Source organism: Macaca fascicularis, chromosome 13 (assembly GCF_037993035.2).
Source record: "Macaca fascicularis isolate 582-1 chromosome 13, T2T-MFA8v1.1".
NCBI lineage: Eukaryota > Metazoa > Chordata > Mammalia > Primates > Cercopithecidae > Macaca > Macaca fascicularis.
In genome coordinates this window covers 51,851,631-51,864,718 of record NC_088387.1, presented here as the reverse complement: position 1 = coordinate 51,864,718, position 13,088 = coordinate 51,851,631, and the positions used below count along the sequence as shown (strand labels likewise).

The 13,088-nt window shown below is 44.4% G+C and overlaps 1 long non-coding RNA gene across 50 annotated transcripts in view; it reads right to left on the bottom strand.

Moving 5' to 3' along the window:
- Positions 1-13,088, bottom strand: part of LOC141408332 (uncharacterized) — a 138,627-nt gene that overhangs the window by 108,352 nt on the left and 17,187 nt on the right. For 4 of the 50 annotated variants that reach the window (XR_012422271.1, XR_012422268.1, XR_012422265.1 and 1 more), the window contains one exon: positions 12,248-12,339. The exons of 44 other annotated variants lie outside the window; for them this stretch is intronic. This is a non-coding gene — a long non-coding RNA (uncharacterized lncRNA). Of the gene's footprint in view, positions 1-934; positions 1,013-12,247; positions 12,340-13,088 lie in introns of all 50 variants that reach the window. 2 more of the 50 variants (XR_012422270.1, XR_012422263.1) reach the window with 1 other exon arrangement.

Sequence of the window (13,088 nt, the reverse complement as noted above, 5' to 3'; positions counted from 1 at the left end):
TCCCAGGTTCAAGTGATTCTCCTGCCTCAGCCTCCTGAGTAGCTGAGATTACAGGCGTCTGCCACCATGCCCGGCTAATTTTTGTATTTGTAGTAGAGACGGGGTTTCACCATGTTGGCCAGGCTGGTCTTGAACTCCTGACCCCAGGTGATCTGCCCGCCTCGGCCTCCCAAAATGCTGGGACTACAGGCACGAGCCACCACACCTGGCCAGAAATTTTTTTTAAGTTTTATTACCCAACTAATTTTTTTTTAAAGCATCTCTTTCACTTCAGTGTCTCTCAGTCTGCTGACTGGTTTTCTCTTTTTTTTATGGTAAATTGAATTTTTTTTTTTTAATTATACTTTAAGTTCTGGGATACATGTGCAGAACATGCAGGTTTGTTGCCTAGGTATGCACACTGGTTTTCTTTGAGGGAGCATAGTGAGGCAGAAATGAGGGCTCCTTAGATACATTGGGGTTCAAATACCAGTTCTGCCATTTCCAAGTTAATTAATCTCTTAGAGTAGCCATCCCCCAACCTTTTTGGCATCAGGAACCCGTTTCATGAAAGACAATTTTTCCATGGACAAAGGGGAGGGAATGGTCTTAGGATGATTCAAGTACATTACATTTATTGTGCACTTTATTATTATTATGTTGTAATATATAATAAAATAATTATACAACTCACCATAATGTACAACCAGTGGGAGCCCTGAGCTTGTTTTCTTGCAATTAGATGAGATGGGAGACAGTGACAGATCATCAGGCATTAGATTCTCATAAGGAGCATGCAACCTAGATCCCTCACTTCCTCAGGTCACAACAGAGTTCCTGCTCCTAAGAGATTCTAACACTGCCACTGATCTGACAGGAGGCAGAGCTCCGGCAGCAATGCGAGTGATGATTGTAAAAATACAGATGAAGCTTTGCTCACTCGCCCACCACTTACCTCCTGCTGTGCAACCTGTTCCTAACGAGCCACAGACTAGGGTTGGGGACCCCTTTCTTAGAGCCTCTGGGTTGTCACCTGTAAAAGAAAGGCGCTACCATCTATCTCTTACACAGGTGAAATCACAACATACGGTTGAAAAGCCTATTAGAATGCTAGGTGTGCTGGCTCATGACTGTAATCCCAGCACTTTGGGAGGCCAAAGCAGGTGGATCACCTGAGCTCAGGAAATCGAGACCAGCCTGGCCAACATGGTAAAACCCATGTTCACTAAAAATACAAAAATTAGCCGGGTGTGGTGGCACACATCTGTAATTCCAGTTACTTGGGAGGCTGAGGCATGAGAACTGCTTGAACTCGGGAGGCGAAGGTTGCAGTAAGCCAAGATCATACCACCGTGCTCCAGCCTGGGCAACAGAGTGAGGCTCTATCAAAAAAAAAAAAAAAGGCCTATTAAAGAGGAAACAGTGCTGTCTCTGTTGAACCAGCACTGTCTCAGAAGTCAAAGAAATGCTTCAAGAAGTAGTAAAGGACAAGAAGGAATCTGCCAAGTTGACATGAGAAAGGGGGTTTCTGGAAGAGGCAACAATACATACAAAGGGCAAGAGTTGGGCAGAGCCGCCAGGCACAGTGGCTCACACCTGTAATCCCAGCACTTTGGGAGGCCGAGGCAGGTGGATCACCTGAGGTCAGGAGTTTGAGACCAGTCTGACCACCATTGTGAAACCCTGTCTCTACTAAAAAAATACAAAATTAACCAGGTGTGGCGGCACACACCTGTAATCCCTAGCTACTTGGGAGGCTGAGGCAGGAAAATTGCTTGAACCTGTGAGGCGGAGGTTGCAGTGAGCCGAGATCGCTTCACTGCACTCCAGCCTGGGCAACAACAGCGAAACTCTGTCTCAGTTAAAAAAAGAGCCACAATCCAACAACACAGATACTAACAAGAAGATAAAAATGTGGATTAGTCAACAAGTAGTTATTGAGTGCCTCTACATACTAGGCACTGAAGATACACAACCAGGAACAAGCTCCCTGCCTTCACAGAGCTTCAAACCCACCAGGAGAGAAAGACAAACAGTTAAGTGGTCTTATGTAAACAAATAAGGTGCTAACAGTTTCTTTATATACAGCGCCAAAAAAACCCTTCAAGAGGAGATAATGCTTACTTGACAATTAAAGGCAAGGGACAGGCTGGGCGCGGTGGCTCACGCCTGTAATCCCAACACTTTGGGAGGCCAAGGCGGGTGAATCACTTGAGGTCAGGAGTTCAAGACCAGCCTGGCCAACATGGAGAAATCCTGTCTCTACTAAAACTACAAAAATTAGCCAGGCATGGTGGCGCATGCCTGTAGTCCCAGCTACTCGAGAAGCTGAGACAGGAGAATCACTTGAACTCGGGAGGCGGAGGTTGTAGTGAGCTGAGATAGTACCACTACACTCCAGCCTGGGTGACAGAGTGAGATTCCATCTCAAAAAAAAGCAAGGGATAGTTAATTGAGGCAAAATGCACAGTAAAGACTGTTCCAGGCAGAGGCTATACAGCATTGCAAAGGCTCTCAGGCCAGAAACCGCTGGAGAAGGGGTCAACGAACTGTGAGCAGATGAGGGTGCCAGGAGTAGGGAAGGAGGGGCCTGGGATGACACTTGAAAAACATGCAGGGACTAGATACTGCAGGATCCAAGTAAAGAACTCAAATCTCTTCCCTGCCCCTTCAAGGGTAGAGAAGTGGCAGAGTCCTGTAAGTCAAAATATCTCTAAATATGGTCTGGAGGACTGGGTGCAGTGGCTCACACCCATAATCCCAGCACTTTGGGAGGCGGGTGGATCACCTGAGGTCAGGAGTTCAAGACCAGCCTGATCAACATGACAAACCCCCGTGTCTACTAAAAATACAAAAAAAAAAAAAAGAAAAAATTTAGCTGGGTGTGGTGGTGGATTCCTGCATTCCCAGCTACTCTGGAGGCTGAGGCAGGAGAATCTCTTGAACCCAGGAGGTGGAGGCTGCAGTGAGCCAACATCACTCCATTGCACTGCAGCCTGGATGACAAGAGCGAAACTCTGTCTCCAAAACAAAAAAAAAAAAAAGGAGAAAATAGATATCTTTGGCTAGGCGCAGTGGCTCATGCCTATAATCCCAGCACTTGGGGAGGCTGAGGCAGGTGGACTGCCTGAGGTCAGGAGTTTGAGACCAGCCTGGCCAACATAGTGAAACCCTGTCTGTACTGAATATACAAAAATTTAGCTGGGCATGGTGGCAGGTGCCTGTAATCCCAGCTACTCAGGAGGTTGAGGCAGGAAAATTGCTTGAACCCGGGAGGCAGAGGTTGCAGTGAGCTAAGATCGCGCCATTGCACTCCAGCCTGGGCAACAAGAGCGAAACTCCATCTCAAAATATATATATATATGAGATCTGGAGATGATGACTAGTGTCAGAATCGCCTGGGAGGCTGATCAAGCTGCAGATACCTGGTCACCACCCCAAACTTACTGAATTAGAGTATCTAGCAGTTAATACCAGGAATCTGCATTTTAAACAAATATCCAGCGCCCCCTCCCTCACCCTCATAGGTAATTCTGATACACTAAAGCTTCAAAACCATAACTCTAGGAACAAGGATAATGAAGAAAGGCCCTTACTTGAAGCTGGCTGTCAATGTCATAATTAGAGTACTATGTAAAGTCAGAGTCAAGCTGAGCATTAAGTAATCTAGACAGAGCACTCTGAGCTAGGTGTGAAGGCGCACACCTATATCCCAGCTACTTGGGTGGCTGAGGCAGAAGGATCATTTGAGCTCAAGTTCAATGCTGTAGTGTGCTATGATCATGCCGGTGAACAGCCACTACACTCCAGCTTGGGCAACATAGTGAGACCTTGTCTCTAGAAAGAGAATCTGAATGAATTATGGAATTTGAAGGTCCCAAAGCGGGAAATAGAAAATAGAAGGCAGGACACTATAGCCATGGGACTTAAGAGAACAGAAGGAGCAAGTAAAGACAGTGAGCAGTCTCACGGAAATCACTAACAACAGTCATGATCTCCAGCTCTCTTAGGTTGGTTTTCCCAGCATGGCCCTAGGAAGGGAATGCAGCTCACCTCACAGAGACTAGATGACCAGGCCATATACTGCCCAGTCTGTGCACATAACCACTCCATCCAACCTTCAAAAGAGAACACACCCTTCCTCAGTAAGTACTCTATCTTCATGAATCCCCATCAGCCTGCAAAAGAGCTCTGAGCTACATACAAAAACATTCAGAACACCTCTAAGGGCCAGGGACTAGCGCTACCCCTCAAGACTCTCTACTTGGCACATCAGTGCCCCCAGCCCTGTCAAAATTTAAGAGCCAGGTCAGAAACCTTGATGCCCACTCCTACATACCTTCAGATCCCACCATTCATGCACATCCAGCCAGTCTTCCACTACTTTTTCCTATGCCTCACGGACACAGTCCCATACTATATTCTACAGAATACTTGTTCCCCAAAATTCAGAGAGAAATTCCACAGATTCATGTTAAACAGAGTCCTGAACTCCTAACGCTGCTGAGGCCAGCTCCTATGCCTGGTTCAGTGGGAGGAGGTAGCCTGAAGAGAGCTCACACTCCCTTCAACCTATCTGAAGGAAGCTCCAGCACTACTGCAGGCTTCTGTACACGCAACTTGTTTCAAAGATAAGGGAGCTGAACCTGATATATTTAAAAGAATGGATGATAGGCTCTTGGCAGCAGAAATTGAGGTGGGGGAAAAGTTAAGGTAGGATTTCTGGGGATTTCATTTTAAAGTAAAGAGCCCACAAAACACAAAGAAAGTAATATACACTCTCACTCAAATCCTTGTATGTCAACTAACTGATCCTTTCTATAATCCAAAAGCTGGTTCCAAACTAAAGAGGTAAGAATGCTAAAAGATGATTTAAGTAATCCCCAAGATTATTTATGACCCTAATCCTGAACTGCTTGCCCTGTTCCTTCTTACACTCTACTCACTATCCAAGTGCTCCAGGTTTATGACTTAATGATTCAGCTTCCTGCTTCAGCCTTGTCTCATCCTTCAGGCCTTTTGCTTCCTTCTTTGCTTAGAATTCTACTCCACTGTCAGTTATTCTGCCCTCAGCTACCTGAAGTTAATAATAAGCCTACCCAGATTCTCAACCTTTATCCTCAGGACACATGCTGCCTTCATGAGCAAGTCTTTTGTGTCAGGCTTACCCTGGTTTCATGGATATGACCCAATCATTTTAGATGGTTCATCCAGGCAAACAAAGGAATCAACAAAGATGGACGAAATAGGAAGAATGACAATGAACCAAGGGCCAGTGTTTAAAACTCACCCTGACATCCTAAAGTACACCTTCCTACACCTCAGGTGCTGCCCCCGATACTCTATCCCCCTCCCTAGTGCCCCACCTCAAAGGTCCTTCTAGCCACTGCTGATAAGCTTTGACTAGGAATTCATGGTGAGCACAACATAAGCTTATAGTCTAGTGAAGGACACAGACAACAAAAGAATTACAATACATATGATAATTAATGGCAAAGCATGCAGAGTTGTATGATCAAGGCTAATCAGGTGAAGTTATACCTAAGCTGTAACTTGGATGATGAACAGGAGATATCCAGGCAGTGGCAGAGCATTCTAGGCAGTGCCTAGAATGGTGTGTTCTAGGCACAGTGAAGAGCACATGCAAAGGCCCTGCAGCAAGCGAGCACATCTAAAGATATGTCATGAGCTGGAGGATGGGAAGGTCAAGATAGGGGACTGATACAGATGATGTTGGAGAGGCCAAAAGGGCCTAATAAGACAAAGGAAGTTGTTTTACTATTCACTTCACAAGTATTTATTGGCAATAATGTGTCAGACATTGTCCTAGATGCTAGGAATACAACAATTAAACAAACAATATCAACCAGGCACAGCGGCTCACACCTGTAATCCCAGCACTTTGAGAGGCCAAGGTGGGCAGATCATTTGAGGTCAGGAGCTCAAGACCAGCCTGGTCAACATGGTGAAACCTTATTCCTACTAAAAATACAAAAATTAGCCAGGCATGGTGGCACACACCTGTAATCCCAGCTACTGAGGAGGCTGAGGCACGAGAATTGCTCGAACCCGGGAGGCAGAGGTTGCAGTAAGCCAAAATAGAACCACTGTACTCCAGCCTGGGCAACAGAGCGAGACTCCACCAAAAAAAAAAAAAAAAAAGGCCGGGTGCAGTGGCTCACACCTGTAATCCTAGCACTTTGGGAGGCTGAGACAAGCAGATCATGAGGTCAGGAGATCGAGACCATCCTGGCTAACATGGTGAAACCCCATCTCTACTAAAAGTACAAAAAATTAGCCGGGCATGGTGGCGGGCACCTGTAGTCCCAGCTGCTGGGGAGGCTGAGGTAGGAGAATGGCATGAACCTAGGAGAGAGAGCTTACAGTGAGCCGAGATCGCGCCACTGCACTCCAGCCCGGGCAACGGGGCAAGACTCCGTCTCAAAAAAAAAAAAAAAAAACCAGACAATATCCCTGTTCTCTTCTAATTAGAAAAGACTATAAACAAATATGTAAATAAACCAGAAAATTATCAGATATTGGTAAGTGCGATCACAGTATTAAAATAAGGTGACATAATAAAAGCATATGGGTAGACACTTTAGAATCATTAGTCAGGGGAAGACCTGTCTGAAGAGATGGCATTTAAAAGCAGGGGCAGGATGCAGTGGCACAGAGATGAGCTGTGAGACCTCATTTCTACAAAAAATTTTTTTAAAAACTAGCCAGGCATGGTGGCGCATGCCTTTAGTCCCAGCTACTGGTCAGGTTGAGGCAGGAAGATCCCTTGACCCCAGAAGGGTACGGGGGTATGCCGAGTTATGATCACACCACTGCACTACAGCCTGGGTTACAGAATGAGGATTCTGACTACAAAACAAACAAACAAACAAAAAAAAAAAACACACACACACGCAAAAAGAACAGAAAAGAAAGGAAGGAAGGAAAGAAAAGAAAAATCAGGTATCTCAATAAAAGGAAGTCATTAAAAGCTCAATGGAGGCTGGGTGCTGTGGCTCACGCCTGTAATCTCAGAATTTTAGGAGGCTGAGGTGGGCGGATCACTTGAGGCCAGGAGTTCAAGACCAGCCTAACCAACATGGTGAAACACCATCTCTACTAAAAATACAAAAATTAGCTGGGCATGGGGGCGCACACCTGTAATCCCAGCACTTTGGGAGGCCGAGGCAGGACAATCGCTTGAAACCAGGAGGCAGAGGTTGCAGTGAGCCAAAATCACACTACTGCACCCAAGCCCAGGAGACAGAGACTCTGCCTCCAAAACACAAAGTAGTTCAACGGAAATATCACTAACATCTAACCTTTTTTTTTTTTTTTTTTTGAGACAGAGTTTTGCTCTTGTTGCCCAGGCTAGAGTACAATGGCGCAAACTCAGCTCACTGCAACCTCCACCTCCCAGGTTCAAGTGATTCTCCTACCTCAGCCTCCTGAGTAGCTGGGATTACAGGCCCCCACCACCACACCCAGCTAATTTTTGTATTTTTAGTAGAGATGAGGTTTGACCATGTTGGCCAGACTGGTCTCGAACTCCTGACCTCAGGTGATCCACCTGCCTTGGCCTCCCAAAGCACCAGGATTACAGGCGTGAGCCACCGCATCCGGCCTCACTGACATCTTTTTAAGCAGGAGAATTATCATTTAAGCAATCATTCTTACATTTTACTTTATTTTTTTTGAGACAAGGTCTCGCTCTGTCACCAAGGTTGGAGTGCAGTGGCATCATTACAACTCACTGCAGCTTCAACCTCCCAAGCTCAGCCTCCCAAGTATCTGGGACCACGGGTGTGCACCAGCACCACATGTGGCTAATTTGTTATTTTTTGTAGAGACAGGGTCTCACTATGTTGCCTCAAACACCTGGGCTCAAGCGATCCTCCCATCTTGGCCTCTCAAATTGCTAGGATTACAGGCATAAGCCACCACGCCTAGCCCATTCTTCCATTTTATAAAGACCACTCTGGCTATAGTGTGGAGAACAGAATGGAGGTAGGGGTGAATAAAATTAAGACTGGAGGCAGTGATAGATAATGGATTGTATAAACTAAGATAATGATGATAATAACAACTAACATTCATATAGCAATTAGTAGGTGCCAATCTATTATTCTAAGTATTTTACATATATTAATTCACTTAATCCTCACAAGTACTCTTTTATAAATTTAAAAACTAAGGTACAGGGTAGTAGCAATGGAGAGAAAAAGTGATTAGATTCAAGAAATATTGAGGAGGTAGGGAGGACAAGTCCTAGTGACTGGTTGTCAGATGTGGGAAGGGAAGGAAGGAATGATTAATCATTGCTATGTTTGGGGCTTTAGCTACTGCATGCTGTCTATAATGTATATGATTGGGCACTGGAGAAGGAGCAAGTGAGAAAAAGCAGGGGGCTACAAGACATCCCAGTGGAGTTGTAAGCAGTTGGATAATCTGGTCTAGAGATGTGGGCTGGAGATTTGGGAACCATCCACGTGTAGATGGTAATTGAAGCCGCCAAAGAGGTTGAGATCACCCAAAAACTGGAAATACCTTAATGTCTCAATAGAAAAATAGCCAACTAAAATACAGCATATCCATTCTATGAAATACTATCCAGCACCAAAAAGAATGAGATATGCCTTTTTGTATTAACATGGAATACTGTCAAAGCATGTTATTAAATCAAAGAATACCAGAACGATACATAAAATGTTATATCACTTGTATAGAGAATTAAATAAAACGCAAAATAATACTTTAAATTTTTTCTGGGTTCATACTTATGTAAGCAAACACACAGGAAAAAGTATGGCAGGTACATTCCAAACCACCAACACGTTACCTCTAGTGAATACAGAAATAACTGAAATGGGGAGACAGGAATAGTCAAAATATGCTCTACGATGTTTTGATATTTTAAAAATATAATTTATTATATTCTCTGTAAATTAATTTTTCAAAAAGAATGCACAGAAGGAGGAGCTTACAAAGGAAATATTTTGCTTCAGATACTAAATTATCTCTGTCCTTCCCATCCTCCACTGGCCTTGAGGTTCACGTATTCTGGCTTCTCATCTGCCTACCTCTGAAATGTTAACACCAAGCCCCCTAATTCCATACTCTATCCCAAATCCTTGGCCCCAGGCAAGGCCTGGCCACCAATCCCTGAGCCTGGGCTATAGCCCTAGGAGGAGAGATCAGACACCAAAGTCTCAACACACACAGGGGAAATGGGTATAGATGCCAGCTTCAAGGACAGTGATCAAGTGGCCTTGCTGGCCAGCAGAAATTTCAAACAGAAAAAGGTATCTGAAAGTATCTGGCCATTTGGAAGCAGCTCTGGAGTGCTGAGGAATGGGGCTGAGCAACAGTCACGCAAAGTCAGGGGTGAAGTAGTAAGGGGTGGGTTGAAGAGCGAGCTAGTTTCATTTGTGAAGATTCCAAGTGAAGTGCTGCAATCTTATGGAAACCAGGTTTACAGAAAAAGGAGGAGTCAAGCTGCATTCTGTGAGAGTCTGGTTGGAGAACAGGGGTTTCTAGGCGTATCTAGAGGAGTCAATTCCAAAGCAGCAATTCCAAAAGGCACATTAGTAAAGGTTTAGTAGCTAGAGCAGCAGAACGAAGCTACAGATGTAAATAGAAAGGAGGTAAGGAAGATCTACAAATGAGGCAAGATGAAGGCAAATTAAAGCCTTTCCTTCGGCCAGGCACAGTGGCTCATGCCTGTAATCCCAACACTCTGGGAGGCCGAGGCGGGTGAATCACCTGACTGAGGTCGGGAGTTCAAGACCAGCCTGACCAAAATGGAGAAAACCCGTCTCTACTAAAAAAAAAAAAACAAAATTACCCAGTCGTGGTGTTGCATGCCTGTAATCCCAGCTACTGGGAGGCTGAGGCAGGAGAATCGCTTGAACCCAGGAGGTGGAGGCTGCAGTGAGTAGAGATTGTGCCATTGCACTCCAGCCTGGGTAACAAGAGCAAAACTCTTGTCTCCAAAAAAAAAAAAAAAAAAAAAAGCTTTTCCTTCGTCAGTAAACCAAAGGCAGAGATGATCATGGGCAGCTTTCTGGTGATTGTACCCTTAAGTTTCAACTTTCTGTAGGTGAAAGACAATGTACTTGGTCATGTTTTCCTGGTTACCCAAAAAATGACACAGCCCAGACCTTACCCAACAGCTGATTCACCATCAATTAATCTATATCACAGCCTGCTGGTCCTGACACCTCACACAGTCACATACTAGATAGCTCTGGGGAAAAAAAAACAACCCAAGGTGAGCTGTCAAAGTCCTCTTCATACCTGACCTCGCCCTCTGGAGTAGGTTTCATTTCAAAACTGAAAGGGACTAAAGGGCTGGGGAAATCCAAAGATCAACAGAGCCAGGAACAGGTGGTTCCCAGCAGAAGCGTCCCAGGTTGGAACTCAAAACAGAAACCAGACCACTGATAAGACATGGTTTATGATGTCTGTCTCCAAGCCTTCAAATGCCATTTATGTTTTCTGATATTTACAATAGGGCATGACCACATTTATCCAACTCCTGACTACTAAAAATCTAACTCTCCGAGTGCTCAAGCAACTTCCTGGTTTTATTACATTTTAGAGCTTTGGGGTAGCTCCAATAACTGGGACGCAGGGAACGTGCGAATTCTTTAGCCCTTCAAATGGGCCACACATAATGAATTTTATCCCTTCCTCATTCTTCATCTCCCCTCAAAGCCTTCGCAAAATTCCTGTCTCACTAAAAAGTTTCCAAGTTGTTCATAATGGCCCTCTCAATGGAGTAATATTCAATACACAAAAGTCTAGTTCATCAAAGGAGTCAGGTTATTTGCTTGAGGTTCATCTGTAACTAGCTATATGACCTTGGACAAGTCACTTCACCTTTCTGAGCTCAATTTCAATTTCCTCATCTATAAAGTAAAGAGGTTGGAAACAAAAGAAAGGGAAGCAATAAAACAACCTCGAACTGAAAAAAGACTTTAAGTTCTTAAGTCTAAAAGGCTCATCGAGTGCCAACAAGGGTTATTTTTAAAAGGCTATACACCTCAGCCTGGCCAACATGGCAAAACCTCATCTCTATTAAAAATACAAAAATTAGCCAGGCGTGGTGGCAAGCATCTGTAATCCCAGCTACTCAGGAGGCTGAGGCAGAAGAATCGCTTGAACCCAGGAGGCAGAGGTTGCAAAGAGTCGGGATCGTGCCACTGCACTCCGGACTGGGCGACATGAACAAGACTCCATCTCAAAAAAAACAACACAAAACAAAAAGACATACAGGAAGCATACCACAGGAAATTCTAAGTATAAATAAAAATTCACAAACTTCCAGAACAAGAGAACAGATTATTACTTACAAGGAAAAAAAATCCCACTGGACTTCTCATCTGTATCACTAGAAACTCAAAACACTGGAAAGCTACTTAGACTCTGTCGAGACTAGGACCAGTATTCCAAGAATTCTAAACCTAACCACAATATCATTCATACACAAAGGTTAAAAAGAAATTGGACATTAAAAGACTTTGAAAGTACCACCCATGCCCCACTTCTAAGAAAATCACTCAAAGAAATGTCCTACTTGACTGGGAGCGGTGGCTCACGCCTATAATCCCACCACTTTAGGAGGCCAAGGCGGACGATCACGAAGTCAGTAGCTCGATACCAGCCTAACATGGCGAAATCCTGTCTCTACTAAAAAAATAAAATACAAAAATTAGCTGGGCATGGTGGCACACACCTGTAGGAGGCTGAGGCAGGAGAATCACTTGAACTCAAGAGGCGGAGGTTGCAGTGAGCCGAGATTGTGCCCTTGCACACCAGCCTGGATGACAGAGTGAGACTTCGTATCAAAAAAAAAAATGTCCCAGCCAATTAATATTTAACTGTAACAAAGCTAGGAAAGACAAACTATATAAAAAACATATGTTTCCCCTCTCCAACAAAAAACTTTTAATGAGTTTGGACCAGATAACTTCAAAAGGCCTTTCCAAGTATAAGCAGAAACTGCCCTGTACACCACAGTCCTTTGCAGTCTGGGTTTGTGAGTTGTTCATCACCTAGTGGCCTGATGAAGTAAATGCAGTTTGTCAAGTGCCCGGATAAACTTCCAGCCATTTTGTGAGCTCTGATGGTGTATGCAGCAGAGCAGCAGCCTGACCACCTAATGATTACAAGAGTAGGAGACTGTAAACCCTCCAAACTCATAGACAATTGTAAACTTAGGTCAACATTTATTCATTCTTCAAGGAGGAAGGGAAAGCATACCCACCTTCTAACTAAATAATCCTAAGTGAAGCACAAATTTGTCAGGCTGCATCTACAAAGTAGGGAGAGGTAGAAATTCCTTTTGTGCAGACTGATCTGAATTGAAAGAAAGTTTAGATATTAGGATAAACTGCAAATATGTCTCATACATAGGAAGACTGTCTTCAAGGGTTCACAAGTTGGCATGCGGAAAATGTATTATATTTATTCTGTATAGTTCTGGGGTACTGGTCTAAAATTAGGCCAGGCACAGTGGTTCATGCCTGTAATCCCAGCATTTTGGGAGGCTGAGGTGGGAGGATCACCTGAGGTGAGGAGTTCGGGACCAGCCTGGCCAACATGGTGAAATCCCATCTCTACTAAAAATACAAAAATTAGCCAGGAGTGGTGGCACACACCTGTAATCCCAACTACTCAGGAGGCCAAGGCAGGAGAATCACTTGAACCCAGGAGGTGGAGGCTGCAGTGAGCCAGTATCATGCCACTGCACTCCAGCGTGGGCGACAGAGTGGGACTCCATCTCAAACATAAATAAAAATAAAAATTAATGAGAAATCTCGATTAGATTTCAATTCAAAATAAGAAATAATTTTCAGCAGGGCGCAGTGGCTCATGTCTGTAATCCCAGCACTTTGGGAGGCCAAGGCAGGAGGACTGATTGAGGTCAGGAGTCCAAGACCAACCCAGGCAACATAGCAAGACCCAATATCTACAGAAATTTTTCTTTTTTTTTTTTTTTTTATAAGAAAGAGTCCTGCTCTGTTGCCCAGGCTGGAGTGCAGTGGCACGATCTCGGCTCACTGCTACCTCTGCCTCCTGGGTTCAAGCAATTCTCGTGTTTCGGC